The 14,618-nt window shown below is 34.7% G+C and overlaps 2 long non-coding RNA genes across 3 annotated transcripts; both read left to right on the top strand.

Annotated features, from left to right (window-relative positions):
* Positions 1 to 7,044: 7,044 nt before the first annotated feature.
* Positions 7,045 to 11,337, top strand: LOC127864790 (uncharacterized). Of its 2 annotated transcripts, XR_008042290.1 has the most exons (4): positions 7,045 to 7,217; positions 8,124 to 8,735; positions 8,904 to 9,332; positions 9,501 to 11,337. It is a non-coding gene; the product is annotated as an uncharacterized LOC127864790 (long non-coding RNA). The 2 variants fall into 2 exon arrangements; XR_008042289.1 differs by having other exon boundaries at positions 8,904 to 11,337.
* A 130-nt stretch (positions 11,338 to 11,467) lies between these two features.
* Positions 11,468 to 14,006, top strand: LOC127867879 (uncharacterized). Its single transcript, XR_008043780.1, has 3 exons — positions 11,468 to 12,410; positions 12,543 to 12,602; positions 12,767 to 14,006. It is a non-coding gene; the product is annotated as an uncharacterized LOC127867879 (long non-coding RNA).
* Positions 14,007 to 14,618: the final 612 nt, after the last annotated feature.

The following is a 14,618-nucleotide window of genomic DNA, read 5'->3' as shown; positions in this document are numbered from 1 at the left end:
ACTTTTTAAATGACGTCATGCGATATGCGCTAAAATTAGGTCGATATTGTTTGGTTCATTGATCGAATTATAAGGTCACCCATTAGAAGAAAATGTGCATATTTTGCAGAAAAATATATATTTATGACATAGTCACCAAAAGAAATGTTGAAATAAAATATAAAATTACACGATTTTTGTTTTGTTATTTTGTTATTTATATTTACTTTACCACTGAATGATTTTTCATAAGAAACAAAGTCGACAAAACTTAAGCTTCAAAATTATACGACCTTCAACCTTTAAATCTAGTCATATGACATCATTTTTCGCCATCCGTATAATGAATCAGCTGATTGATGGCGTCATAAAATGGCATACTTATTGCGTCATTTTCCCCATTTTTTTTTGACGATTTATTATAAACGCGACTTATTTCACATGTTTTCTACATGTACTGTATGTCGTCATATCTGAATTGTCAATTGATCACATTTTCCTTATTTCGTGTAATGTGCATTGTTTATAACCAAAGCATATACTTTTGACATTTAACTTAAATATTAAGAATGTACAACAAGCCATACACATATCGCACAGTTCATGAATAATCTGCTATGTTTTCTTTCCTATTTAATTCACGTTAGGCATAGAGCTGTGTAAAGTATTAGTCCAAATTAATAGCACCACACTGGAATTGGGAACGTCCCATTTTGTACACGGGTATTTTCTACTCATTTATCTGTTGTGTACTGGAATGTTTTCCATTCTTTGTGTATTTATATATTAAATTATTTTCTCGTACAATAAGGGCATTTACCATAGATAAATAAAACATTGTGCAAGTTTAAACATAATTATGTTTGTATGCAGAAATCTGCAAATGCAACCGAGTTTACCAACGGCTATTTTTAGATAAACTGCTCCGGTTCATTTGAACAGCAGTAATGTAGAGTACATGACGTAGCGTGTGACGAAGAAGAAAGTTTATCGCGTTCATAAACTCATTTGAATAAAGTGATAGAATGGCATAAGGGTCTTTATTTAACTATGCTAAAATAATTATTAAAGACCCTAGATGCAAAATCGTCAATTATTGAGTTAAATGGATTATTAGGTGGATTTTAAATGATAATTAAAGGTAAGATACTAGTTCAGTTCTTACGTGTTTTGATTTTTGTTTGTACTTTTGTCGTTCCCTGTTCTCGGGGAAATGATTTTAACATGGGCGCCATTGATGCATCGGATCACACACGGCATACCCATAACATTATATAAAAAAACACGTTCTGCGCGTCCTTAAATCAGTCGCTGCAATTGTCTGTTTACTCGTCAAAATTATCAAGGTCTTCGATAGCTAAAGAAACTTCAGTGTACAGTTTATTTAGTATTGACAGACCTGTACAAAGTCGCGCCGGTCAAAAATCATAAAAAGCGACATTTTAAGTTATGGTAGCCAGAACTAGGTCGTCGATGGTGTACATGTATGTTGACATCGACAGCATTTTGTCAGGAGCAATCGCCGCCATATTTGATTTTGATCATTTTCTTTCGAAAATAAAATGAATTATAGTAAAGTAAAATCTTTTTTTCGCGGTCGTAATGTGTTAAAATTCGCATACTGCGTAAAATTGAATGAAGGCATATGGTGATATTTTTACTTGTTTTACAGTTTGTGTGTGAATTGTTTAAAGACTATTTTGCGTACCAGAACAAATACATGTATATCACTACGCATGGTTACATTTGTTAGATTTTAAGCGCTTTTATGACTGAATTAAAATTATTGTTAAGGTTTTTAGATATATTTATGTTAAATGTCACATAGAAAAAATCAAATGGGATAAATAGAATACTAGGATTAGCGTTGAATACAGAGAAGTTTATGTTGCTCGGCTCGAACACCGAAAGCGCTCGCCAAGGCTCGCGCTTCCGGCGTTCTAAGCCTCGCAACATAAACTTCTCTGTATTCAACGCTAACCTAGTATTCTCTATACATGTAGTACGTCATTTCGCTTTATGTAAACAACCTTGAGTAAAATATCGTACACCGAGGTTTAAGTCAAATTTCTCCGGAACTGTTCAAGTCATCAATATCAAATTTCAAGTACAATACCCAGCTTATTGTTCGCTACAACTTTTCTATTGTTATTTTTGTTCCAACATACATACTTATGTGATAAAAATCACTTTGAAAACGTTCGCAACAAGAAAACTTTTTCATTGCGGTGATTTGTGAAACACAACTTATATCATCTTATCAGGGCTCGAAATTAACACTCGCACACTCGCAAAATGCGAGTGAAAAATATTGATTGCGAGTTAAGTTTTAAGCCACTAGTATTTTTTTGCGAGTAATGAAATAGTGGGAAAAAAACTAGTAATATAAATGCACTTGACGTCATGAACGCTAAACCGTAGGTCAATTTATAGAACGTCTGAATACCTGTATGCGGAAGCGCGCACCTTCCCCTGGTATACTTATAGTACAGATACGCGGATAGTATTGGAACAAAGAACGTGAAACAGTTGACTATTCACATTTGCTCATTGAACTTGAACAGACATGGCATCGAAGCCAAACATAATTAGTTTCTATTTGCCTGCAGACGGAAATAAAAATACGAAAGATAAAGTAAAGTTAACCGTTGATTTGTATTTTGGTGACGTCGCACTCAACACACGATATCATAGCTGATTTTTTTCAATATTTGAAAACCCATTACAAATATGCCGAACTGACACTTACACTTTGTTTTCTGACTGAACACGACACACTTATATTTGAAAACAATACCCTTATGGTCCAAGGAACTGATATATTTGTATGATTGCAGAAATAAAATGTGTATGTTAAGTACTTTTTATTTTGTTTTAATAGTACTAAATTATTGTCCAAACGTTTATATGTTTCCTGCAAAATTTGCGAGAATGTTTTTGATTTTGCGAGTTGGTATTAAAGCAGCTCGCAATGTTTTGCAAGTAGAAAAAAACGTTAATTTCGAGCCCTGTCTTATAGAAAATTTCATTCCGAATATTTTGATATGACATGCGTGTATGTTTATTGTATCGCTTGATCAAGACTAGCCGAAAACCATTTTGCCTGTAATCATGAATTGACTTTTTAAGCACACATGTACTGTAGCTCGAACGTCATTTCTACTGAGTATGCATGTAAACAACCTTGGGTACAATATCTTACAATGCGGTTTAAGTCACTTTTCTTTGAAACCACTAATAATATCCTGATGAAATTTTCACCATAATATGTAGTCCTATGATAGCTACAATTTTTGTTTCGCCTATATTGTTCTCACACGACTCATTGCATAAGATATTCAACATTAAAAAATTCGCTAACAAGAAAACTTTTTCGTGTTAAGAGCATTTATTTTCATTTTGGTATTAGCTTGTAGGACATTCGATTCCACGCATTTTGATGTATTCCACTTAATCGTATGTCTAAACAAACAAAAAATACAGCGATATAACGATTTTGTCATAAACGCATTTCTGTCTTTAACTTTAGATTTTTACAACGTCGTCTTTTATCCATGTAAACAAACGAAACAAGATGTTAAGTTACATCGGTTTAACTCAATTTGCTCGAAAACGTCTCATGATATTTAGATGAAATTTTCACCATAATATGTAATCCTATGATAGCTACAATTTTTGTCTCGCCTATATTGTTCTCACACGACTCATTGTGTCAGATATTCAATTTTGCAAAATTCACTAACAAGAAAACTTTTTTGCGTTAAGAGCATTCATCTTTAGTTTGGTATGATTCTGTTGGAAATTCAATTCCACGCATTTTGATGTATAACACTTAGCTATATATCATAACACAACAATAAAACAGTCCGATAACGATTTTGTCATAAACGCATTTCTGTCTTTAACTTTAGATTTTTTTTCAACGTCATTGCATTTCTATGCATGTAAACAAGCGGGGAAAGAGTTTAAGTTGCATTGGTTTAACTCAATTTGCTCAAAAACGTCTCATGATATCCTGATGAAATTTTCACCATAATATGTAATCCTATGATAGCTACAATTTTTGTCTCGCCTATATTGTTCTCACACGACTCATTGTGTCAGATATTCAATTTTGCAAAATTCGCTAACAAGAACACTTTTTTGTGTAATGAGCATTTATCGTTATTTTGGTACTAGCTTGTAGGAAATTCGATTCCACGCATTTTTATATATTACACTTTACCGTATGTTTAGACACAACAAAAATACAGTGCGATAACGATTTCGTACTAAACGCATTTCTGTCTTTAACTTTAGATTTTTTACAACGTCATTCATATGCATGTAAACAAGCGAGGGAAAGGAGTTGAAAATGCATCGGTTTAACTCAATTCTTTCGAGAACGCCTCATGATATTCAGATGAAATTTTCACCACAATATTTAACCGCATGATAGCTACAATTTTTGTTTCACCTATATTGTTCTCACACGACTTATTGTATCAGATATTCAACTTTGCAAAATTCGCTAACAAGAAAACTTTTTTGTGTAATGAGCATTTATCGTTATTTTGGTACTAGCTTGTAGGAAATTCGATTCCACGCATTTTTATATATTACACTTTACCGTATGTTTAGACACAACAAAAATACAGTGCGATAACGATTTCGTACTAAACGCATTTCTGTCTTTAACTTTACATTTTGACTCAACGTCGAAAACTCTCTGCGAATAGAACAGTGATTTCGTACAAAGTTTAACTTCGCGTTTCTTCCCAACCATTTGACCGATCAACATAACATTTTCGCATTAATATGAAACACGATAATAGCAACAAGTTTTGTGGGGATCATTTTTTGCTAACATATTCGCATTTGGTAGAAATTCTTAGTTTTTCGCATGAAAATCACTTCGCTGACAAGAAAAAAAATTCCCATTTAAGACAAGTATAAAACAATTGATACCATTCGATAAGGAATTCTGTTCTGCACATTTTGATGTATGATACTCCACAATAGGTCTAATTACAAGAATACTGCTGAGAGAAAACGCATTCGTGCTTATAGAAATTTTGAACTTTAAAGTATCGAGTTAAACCGAACGTCGTTAGATAGCGAATAGTTGATAAAACTGTGTTTGTATCGAAGCGGTTTATTTTAACTGTCACAATAACGCGTGAACGCATTTCGATGAAATTTTCACTACCATAACCAGCAATCAGAAAGGAACAATAAGAGTTTAAATATTTTGCAAGTAGATAAGTGGATATATGTCAAAATTTCTGTTTATTGGTAAAACTTGGGTTGATATGAAGAAAAGATTTTTATTTCGCAATATGATACAGTAATATTTGCATCATGCGATGGGGAATTTATTTCTGTGCATTTTGGTGTAACATACTTGATGTTTTTGTAAAACGCTGCAGTTATACGGGCAGAAAACCATATCACAACAAACACACATTTCATGAATCGTAATTTTGACCCTTCGTTGTCAGTGCAAATCGACGACGTCATTTCAATGAAACTCATCTTTCAACTTAAAGGGGTGTTTACATATCGACGATAGAAAATTGTGTTTCTTTGACAGTGGTTTAAGTGCAATATCTATAGAACCAGTTGTCCAAATTCCATAAAATTTTCACCAGATGAACCGAAATTTCGATGCGCTCATACTGGTACTATTTGTGTATACACAATCGAACGCGCGAGTTATGAAATTTTGATTTTAACGCAAATTTTCTCGATATTTCAAATTTTCAAGAACAATTGTACACATAACCATACTATTTGTATATCATTGTGTAGGCGCCAGTGTGCTGAACATTTTGATATATGTGGTTTGATATTTATTTTCTATATCTTCGTTGTACTAGTACAAATCACAAAACACAGTTGAAAAAATCACAGCGCGATAGTTGCTCTTTAATAAAGTTAGTGCGAAATCATATCGAGCTGCTTTCGTCAGTCGAACGTCATGAAAACATTTGAGTTCTCGGAATTGAAAATAAATATTGAATTGTTCAGGCTATGTAGAAAACTAAATGGGTATACGGGAATATTTTGTGCTGATGTTAAATGTTCAGTAATAAATATTTTGATGGATTACTCACATATTTGATATGATCTAGGATTATTTCAGAATGATAGGTTAGTAAATCTATGTTTGACTAGATTTTTTTATATACTCGCCTTTTGTCGTTTTAACATTGACTATAAAAATCTGCGTTGAGTACGCCTCATAACAAGATTTGAGACCTAAAGACCATGGATTTGCTTTAACTCGAAGGAAATACTGGATGGATTGTACGGACTCATGCTTATCAATTTTTATGCCCATTCAAGCTGTGAGTGTGAATATTTCGGCTTGTATGGTCATGAAAAAATATCATCACAAAGTCAATATTTGTAGGATTTTTGCATGGTAAGTATGATTTTTAGATTTGTCATCAAATACACATTCGATCGTAACTTAAATCATGAAGAATAAACATTTTCCATGTGCTTTTCTGTCATTCTTCGTTTGGTCGTTGAAGGGTTCGGACGTGTTTTTCGAAGCTCTCGACGTCGTGACCTAATTATAATTTGAACTGCGCGGGTAAAGAACGCTCAGTTGCGGCTTGGACATTGACCAATACGGACGTGTTTTTAAAGCGCTCTGAAAAAAGTTTTGACTTTTAAATTTTTTTTACTACGACAGAATCTTAGTTGACTGATGGTCTTTGACAAAGACAGACTTGTTTTTGTGAGCTCTGAAAAAAATTTGACTTTGAAATATTTTTACGATTAAAAAGTTTCAGTTGACTTTTGAACGTTGACGAAGACGGACGTACTTTCGTGAGCTCTGACTATTGATGAAAAGTTTTCGCGTTATAGAATAGCGACTTGGTACTCAGGTTGTTGAATGACTGGATGACTGAAGTGTTAGGTTATTGTTATGAGATAACAACTTGACTTTGACTTGAGTTGTGAAATGAAATCATACTCTTATGCGATGTTAACTTTTGAACGTTTAGTATTGACTGACAACGAACTTTTGTGAGCGTTATATATGAAATGTTTGACTTACAATAATTTTTTTGAACGACTTGACTTCACTTTAAGTTTTGACATCGGACTGATCGGACGTGTTTTTTTAAGCCCTGACTGTTGTGAATAATTAAATTTATGTTGTGGTGTCAAGCGATTGACTGTCAGTTGAGGTTCAGATGTCGAGCTGTGCGGACGTGTTCATCGAGCTGCTGTCTACAAAAAACGTGAGTACAAATTTTTTTCGTTTTACTGTTTACAAGTTGCGTGATGATGTATGATGGTTGTAATGTGTTGGGTAGAAATTACTCAGTGCTGATACAGTGTCGATATGTTGTGATGAGCGATAATAGTGGATGATGGTGGAACAGAATATTCATTGAGCTATTTTGAGGAAGCGAACATATGATGGAAAAATGTTGCAAAAATATTAAATGACAATGTATTGAATCGCTTTTGTTGATATGTATGATATTGATTAAATTGTATTTGCATGCTGTAACATTTCTATTCCATTTCAGGGGGCTGTGGTGAGTATTGTAGTATAAATTTGTTTCAATAAATCATGATGAATGAAAACTGATTTCGATTCGTTTTGTACAGGTTTACTTGTATAGAAGTGTAATGCGTTGGGTAGAAATTAGAATCTACTCAGTACTGATATAGTGTCGATATGTTGTGATTAGCGATGATGGTGTATGATGGTGGAACAGAACATGAGCTACTTTGGGGAAACGAACATATGATTGAAAAATGATTGCAAACATAGTAGATGAATGATATGATATTGCTTAAATTGTATTTGCATGCTGTAACATTTCTATTCCATTTCAGTGCACTGTGGTGAGTATTGACTATTGTAGTATAAATTTGTTTCAATAAACGATGATGAATGAAAACTGATTTCGATTCGTTTTGTGTAATTTTAGGGATTTTCACTCTATAACAACTCTGTCGGTTGGTGTTCATGAGTGCGAGCTTAATACAGCAATGTTTGAGTAGTACAAAATTGTTTTCGCTTTTGTGGTCGCCAGCTGTCCGTGATCTGTAAAGTGAAAATACACAGATCTATGAAGCATACAAATGTTTCGAAATTTTATCAATGATTGTATACTATGCATGTTTTGATTTAGTTCGTTTCAGATTTGACATGAGATGAAAACCTGACATGATTTGAACAGAGCTGGGGAACGAAAAGGTAAGTCTGTTTCATTCCACTATGAACACTTGTATTTTGACAAAAGAAGAGATAAAGTGAGTTACTTTATCATCATGGTTTCATTTGGTGTATAACACATGAACAGAGGTAAACCTAGCTAGCTTTTCGTGTACTCTATTTTGGATGATGAGTATGTCAGTAACTTTAATTGTACGGCTAGTAAAGTATGAACATGAATGCTTTGTTCAGATTTTCAGATGTGTGCTGGCAGTTCAAGTCTGGCAGCTGGAGTGAACAGTCGTGTTTTCTGGAGCTCCAACAATATGCTAGAAGGTAAGTAACTATGTTTGTTTTGCATTGCATGTTTTTATATGTTTCAGACTTTCAAGCAGAGATGTCATGCTGACTGGAGTTGAGCACAGGGCAGTGACAAAGTGAAAGGTAAGTACTTTTGACTGAATGTTTGTTCTATGCATGTTTTGTTTTAATACATTTCAGGAGTGCTTATCCAGTGATGATATGACAGTTGGAGTGAACAGTGGAGCCAAGCAGTCTTGTTTTTGGAGCTACTCAACAAGCCTTGAAGGTAAGTTTAGAATTTCTCAATGTTAGTGAATTGAAGTACTGTCACTTGCTTTTGGACAGTCGAACAGAACAGACGTGGTTGCGAGAGCTCTCATATCTGTTGTGTTAAACTGTTTTTATGATATGTTATGTTTGTTTGTTTGTTTGTTTGTGATGTACTATTTTTCAGATGCTGATGGCAGTGATGGGTTTTCAAGCTGACCTGAACAGAAAAGCACTCATATGGTAAGTACAAAATAGTTGTTATATGGGATGTTTTGTGCATGCTTTTATGTTTCAGGTGTACTTGCTGACAGCGACGAAAACGAATCAAGAAGAGGAACATTGTTGAGAAAGTGATTGGGACTTGCAAACAGGGTAAGTGTAACACTTGTGTTTGTTTAATTTGTAACATGCGTGCTTTGCTCTGTTTCAGATTTCACATGCAGAAATTAAACAGGATTTCAACTGCTGAGACACAATTCATCACAAGTAAGGTAAGTTTTAATTCATTGATTTGAGTTGTACAATGTGTTCTTTACTTTATTTCAGATTCGAGTCACTGGTTTACACATGGAAGAAGATTTCCACGTCGGTTACTCAACTCTACAGAAGCAAGGTAAGTCGATCAAATTTTTGTTTTCATTTGTACTGCTGTAATGTGATGGTAAACTTATGCTATTTTTCATGTGTGTCATGTACAGATGGATAATTCAAGTTTGATCTGTGTTGGTTTATGTTCAAAAACGTTTTACATGTATGTGTGTTTGAAGATGTTTTGTTTCAGTGGATGTCCAGATGGCAAGCAGAACAGACGTGTTTCTTGGAGCTGCCAAACAGTGAGTACAAACGTTTTATATTTTTCAGTTGTTTACTCATTGAAGTCTGTGAAAGATGATAACAAGGGTTGAATTGCACAGTACTTGTGTCTAAAAATGCTGATGTGTGACGGTTTACTGAAAAGGGTAAATGCTAGCCAGTACTAACACTTGAGCAACCGTGGGATGTCGAACTAACTGATGATGTACTATGATGGTGAACACTTACTATGTGTATCGAAATGCTTTTGTTGATATTTATTATAGATGATTTGATATTGGTTAACATTTGTTTGCATGCTGTTAACATTTCTATTTCATTTCAGGGAGCTGTGGTGAGTATTGTAGTATACATTTGTTTCAATAAACCATGATTAATGAAAACTGATTTCGATTCTTTTTTACAGTTTTAGGGATTATCACTCTATAACAACTCTGTCGGTTGGTGTTCGTGAATGTGAGCTTAATGTTTGAGTAGTACAAAAATGTCTTTACTTTTGTGATCGCCAGTTGTCTGTGATGTAAAGTGGAAAAAACACAGCTATGAAGCATACAATTGTTTCAATATTTTATCAATGATAGTGTGCTATGCATGTTTTGATTTAGTTCGTTTCAGATATGACATGACATGAAGAGTTGACAGTCGAACAGAGCTGAGCAATGCAGAAAGGTAAGTGTGTTTCATTTTAGTATGAACACTTGTATTTTGTTTTTATATGGTATGTTTTGTGCATGCTATGTTTCAGGTGTACTTGTAGTCAGCGACGAAGACGATTCAAGAAGAGGAACATTGCTGAGAAAGTGAATGGGACATGCAAACAGGGTAAGTGTTACAATTGTTGGTTTGATTTTTACCATGCATACTTTGCTTTACTCTGTTTCAGATTTCACATGCAGAAATGGTCTCATAGCAGTGCCAACAGTGAATAAGGATTTCATCTGCTGTGAAACAACTCAACAGAAAGTAGGTAAGCATTGAATGAATGCACTTGAGCTGTACAATTTGATGTGATGCTTTTCTCTGTTTCAGATTCAAGTTCCTGGTGTAGACAGAGAAATGTGTTTGAAGAAGGAATTCTACTACTGTGATTCAACTCTACAGAAGCAAGGTAAGTAGAAACAAAATTTTGGTTTAATTTAACTCATGTGTTTTGCACTGCATGCTATTTTTCAGGTCTCTCACGCAGTGATGGAAAAGAAGAAGATTTCAAGAAAGAATCACTGCTGCAACTCAGGCCTATAACAAGGTAAGTGTTTACTATATTGTATACAAAATGTTTCTCTGTTTTACTCTGTTTCAGGTTTCAATTGCAAAGATGTTGCAGAGATGTTTTGACAGCTTGAGACAGAAAAGAAATTCAGCAGCTGTGTCTCGACTCTAGCCACGAGGTAAGTCAAAACAAATATACTGGTTTGTATGTAATGTTGTTATGCCCTTCTATGTTTCAGACTTACATTGCTGTGACTGTTCCACAGTGGGTCAAAAAAGAGACGAATACAGGTTTCAAGAAGAAAATTGGCTGTTGAAAACCTGCACAAAATATGAGGTAAGTAAACTATTCTTTTGGTTTGTTTTGTGCTTTGTTATGCTTAACTATTTTTCAGATTGGAATGGTGGGTCGTTACAGAGCAGACTTTTGGACAACTGAGAAGTTGAGAAACAGAGAATGATTCAATATCAGCTAGGTAAGTCTTGATTATTCTGCATTGTAAAATGTGTTTCTTTTTCATTTCAGTATGGCTGTGGTAAGTACACTAACTTTCTATAATTTCATATTGAACTGTTTTGATGACTTGTATTCTACTATGCAATGCTTAATGTATTTTTTCAGTATGGCTGTGGTAAGTACACAAACTTTCTATAATTTAATATTGAACTGTTTTGATGACTTGTATACTGCTATGCAATGCTTAATGTTTTTTACATTTCAGTTGCCTGCGGTAAGTACACTAACTTTCTTTAATTTTCATATTGAACTGTTTTGATGACTTGTATTCTGCTATACAAAATGTGTTTTTATCAGTTCAGTTGCCTGATGGTAAGTACAATTTGCTTCTTTAAATTGCATGTTGAAATATATTTGATGACTTTTGTTCTGCTATGCTCTTTTTCATTTCAGTTGGGCAGATGTAAGTACACTTCATTTATGTAAAAACTGAATATGATTGTTGTGCTATACAAAATGTGCTTTTCTCAATTTCAGGTCAGCAATGGTAAGTAGATTGTGTTTCTTTATGTATAATTTTGTATACAAATTGTTTTTTTCATCATAGCATGTCTTTCATATTTATGCTTTGTGTAAGTAAAATGTTCATAAATCATTCTTATCTTAAAACTAAAAATGTATTGTGCTATGCAAAATGTCTGTATGATTTCAGTTGCCAGAGGTGAGTACCATTACAGTTGAAAAGTTAGTTTTGTTTAGTTCAAGTTTTGGTTCACAGTTCTGTTTGTTATTTGGCAAAATTTACATGTATGCATTGAGTCTTGATTTCAGCTCGATTGTGGACTGAAGAAGATTGTCCGCAGAGGGATTGGATACAAAATACAAAGTAAGTACTGAGTTTCTTACTAAAAGTTTTGAGTTGTATTCATTGTGTGTTAATATGCTATGATTGCTATGAACATGACTTTTGTATTTCAGCGAAGACAACATAGGTAAGTAAAATTGTTATCTGTTTCATGTTTACTGTTACAGTTCAATATTGTGTTTATAAATTGTAAGTTGTACAAACACATTCAAAAGTTTCTGATCATGCTTTCGATTTCATTTCAGCTTTACTGCTGGACGAGTGTTCTCTACTACTAGACGTGTCAGGTTTACTACCAGGCGAGCAGTGACAACAAGGCGCATTTGTGGAAACAACACAACAAAAAAGTGAGTATTAGTTGAACAATTGATTGAAATTGTTTTACTGTATGTTATACCTAAATGCAAAATTGTGCACATAAATTGTAAGTTGTACAATCACAATGAAAGTTTCTGATCATGCTTTCTATTTCATTTCAGCTCTACTGCTAGACGAGCAGTGACAGAAAGGCGCCTGAACATGCAACACAAAACAAAAAAGTAAGTATCAGTTAAACAGTTGGTAGAGTTGTGTGTTTTTCTTTAGCAGTTTGTGTTTACTATTTTATTTGATACATGGTATATTACACATGCATGTTTTTATCATTTCAGGCTGTTTACTTTCATCGTTTACTGTTTAACACAATTTGCTTTTCTATTTTCAGTGCCAATTTGCAAACCTTGATGTGGACACCGAGTAGTCAATACATACGTGTGGCGTATAGCTGCGACAAAACCGTGGGTCCATCGCACCGATAACTTGAACATTGGCCCGTGTATGGACATCAGTGCAACTTTGTGAATCCATGTAACTTTGTGAATCCATGTAACATTGCGAATGTGTGTCGATCGAAAAATGTGTACATTCTGCACTGAAACGAACTCGGTGTTGCAAGTGGCAAGTGTTGACAGTGTGTATGTTTATGTTTATGTTTTTACATGAAAAATAAAGGAGATTGTTCTCCTACCTTTTTTTTCCTTGTTTTATTGTGCTGGCCAGCAATATTGATGTATTGATGTATGTGTTTGTGTTTAAACTATGCAATACCAAAATCAAACAAAAAATAAACATTAACAGTCATTAACTGTGTTTGGGCGGCCGAGGGGTTTAAGACTCCACAAGTGTGAAGCGCACTGATAGCACTTGGGGGTAAACACCTCGGTATTTCGGTGCTAAAATGTTTTCACGGTGCTTATTTTGACGCACTGTTAGAACTACCAACCAGTAAATGATTGCTTGATTTATAAAACAAATATTCAGTCTCTACTTTGGCACAAGAGACTCTAAGTATCAAATACCAACAATTTAGACGCAGACAATCACATGGTGGTACACCAGTCCGAATATACTCATTGCTCTAGCCAGGATTGCAAATTACTTGTGTTGACTAGCAAGGCTCCCTAGTAACGGAGCAGTGTTACTGGCGTTTTTTGGGTCGATAGTGCTTAGGTGAGGTTTTGCTCGAATCGGGAGCGGGTCACTCGCTTGGGCGAGTTAGTTTTCGCTCGTAGTTTCCAATCTGGCTAGATCAATGTAAGGTTGTTTTGACTGCTATTTGGCAAGCAGAAAGACAACAGCGGTTAATTGACTGAGTATGGGCGACCGAGGTATGTAGGTGTCAATAGACCGACTCCACAAGTTGCGAAGCGAACCGATAGCACTTGAGGGGAAACGCCTCGGTTTTCGGTTCTAACATGTGTTATCCATGCTGTCGTTATACTCTGGCAAGGCTCCTCAATCTATCGCGAGGGACACTCATTATTGCCCGCAAGCTTTAGAACCTGACGTGGGTCGATGCGTATGCGAGTCCGAGGACGCGATGGCATTTGATAAGGCTACCAACCGGTTGATAACACGCATTGTTCAAATTGTTAGGTTTAAGTCTGCTAGGGCTGGGGTGGGAAGGCGACTTCTCTTGTCTGAGCACAAGAGGAACGGTCACAAGTCCGTGAAAACGCCGAGTGACACCACTAGCTTTCAAACGTACAAAGCAAAAAACTTTCAAACTTGAATTTGAGGTAAAATGATAAAAAAAACTATATAAACAACTAACCGTTATAAGATATTTGCCATATGGACACAAACTATGCTACTCAATGTTGTGTTGAACATTAATTGCGCCTTACGAACTACTCGTGTTGAAACTAACATTGAGTGACTCGTAAACTTAAAGCAGTTACTCGCTTTTGACTGCATACACATTTTGTACAACGGCTCGTTATTGGTATAACTTGTTTTTCAATGAGGAACGTCTATTGAGGTTGTAGAATATACGAATAAAAACACACAACATAAATGACGTTAGGATATTATTTTGACTTTCGATATGAGGTGATATGATGAAAAAAAGTATATACATCGGTCTGAGAGACTTTCATGACATTCACCACATGGCCATAAACTTGCGTTATTCAATGAAATGTTAAAATTTCGCTAGCAAAATAAATAAAAACTATATACGCAGTTTCATAACTTTCGATGTATGATCATGAAGTTTGAAATTGTGCAAAGCAATT

Source organism: Dreissena polymorpha, chromosome 1 (assembly GCF_020536995.1).
Source record: "Dreissena polymorpha isolate Duluth1 chromosome 1, UMN_Dpol_1.0, whole genome shotgun sequence".
NCBI lineage: Eukaryota > Metazoa > Mollusca > Bivalvia > Myida > Dreissenidae > Dreissena > Dreissena polymorpha.
This window is presented reverse-complemented; position numbering and strand designations above follow the sequence as displayed.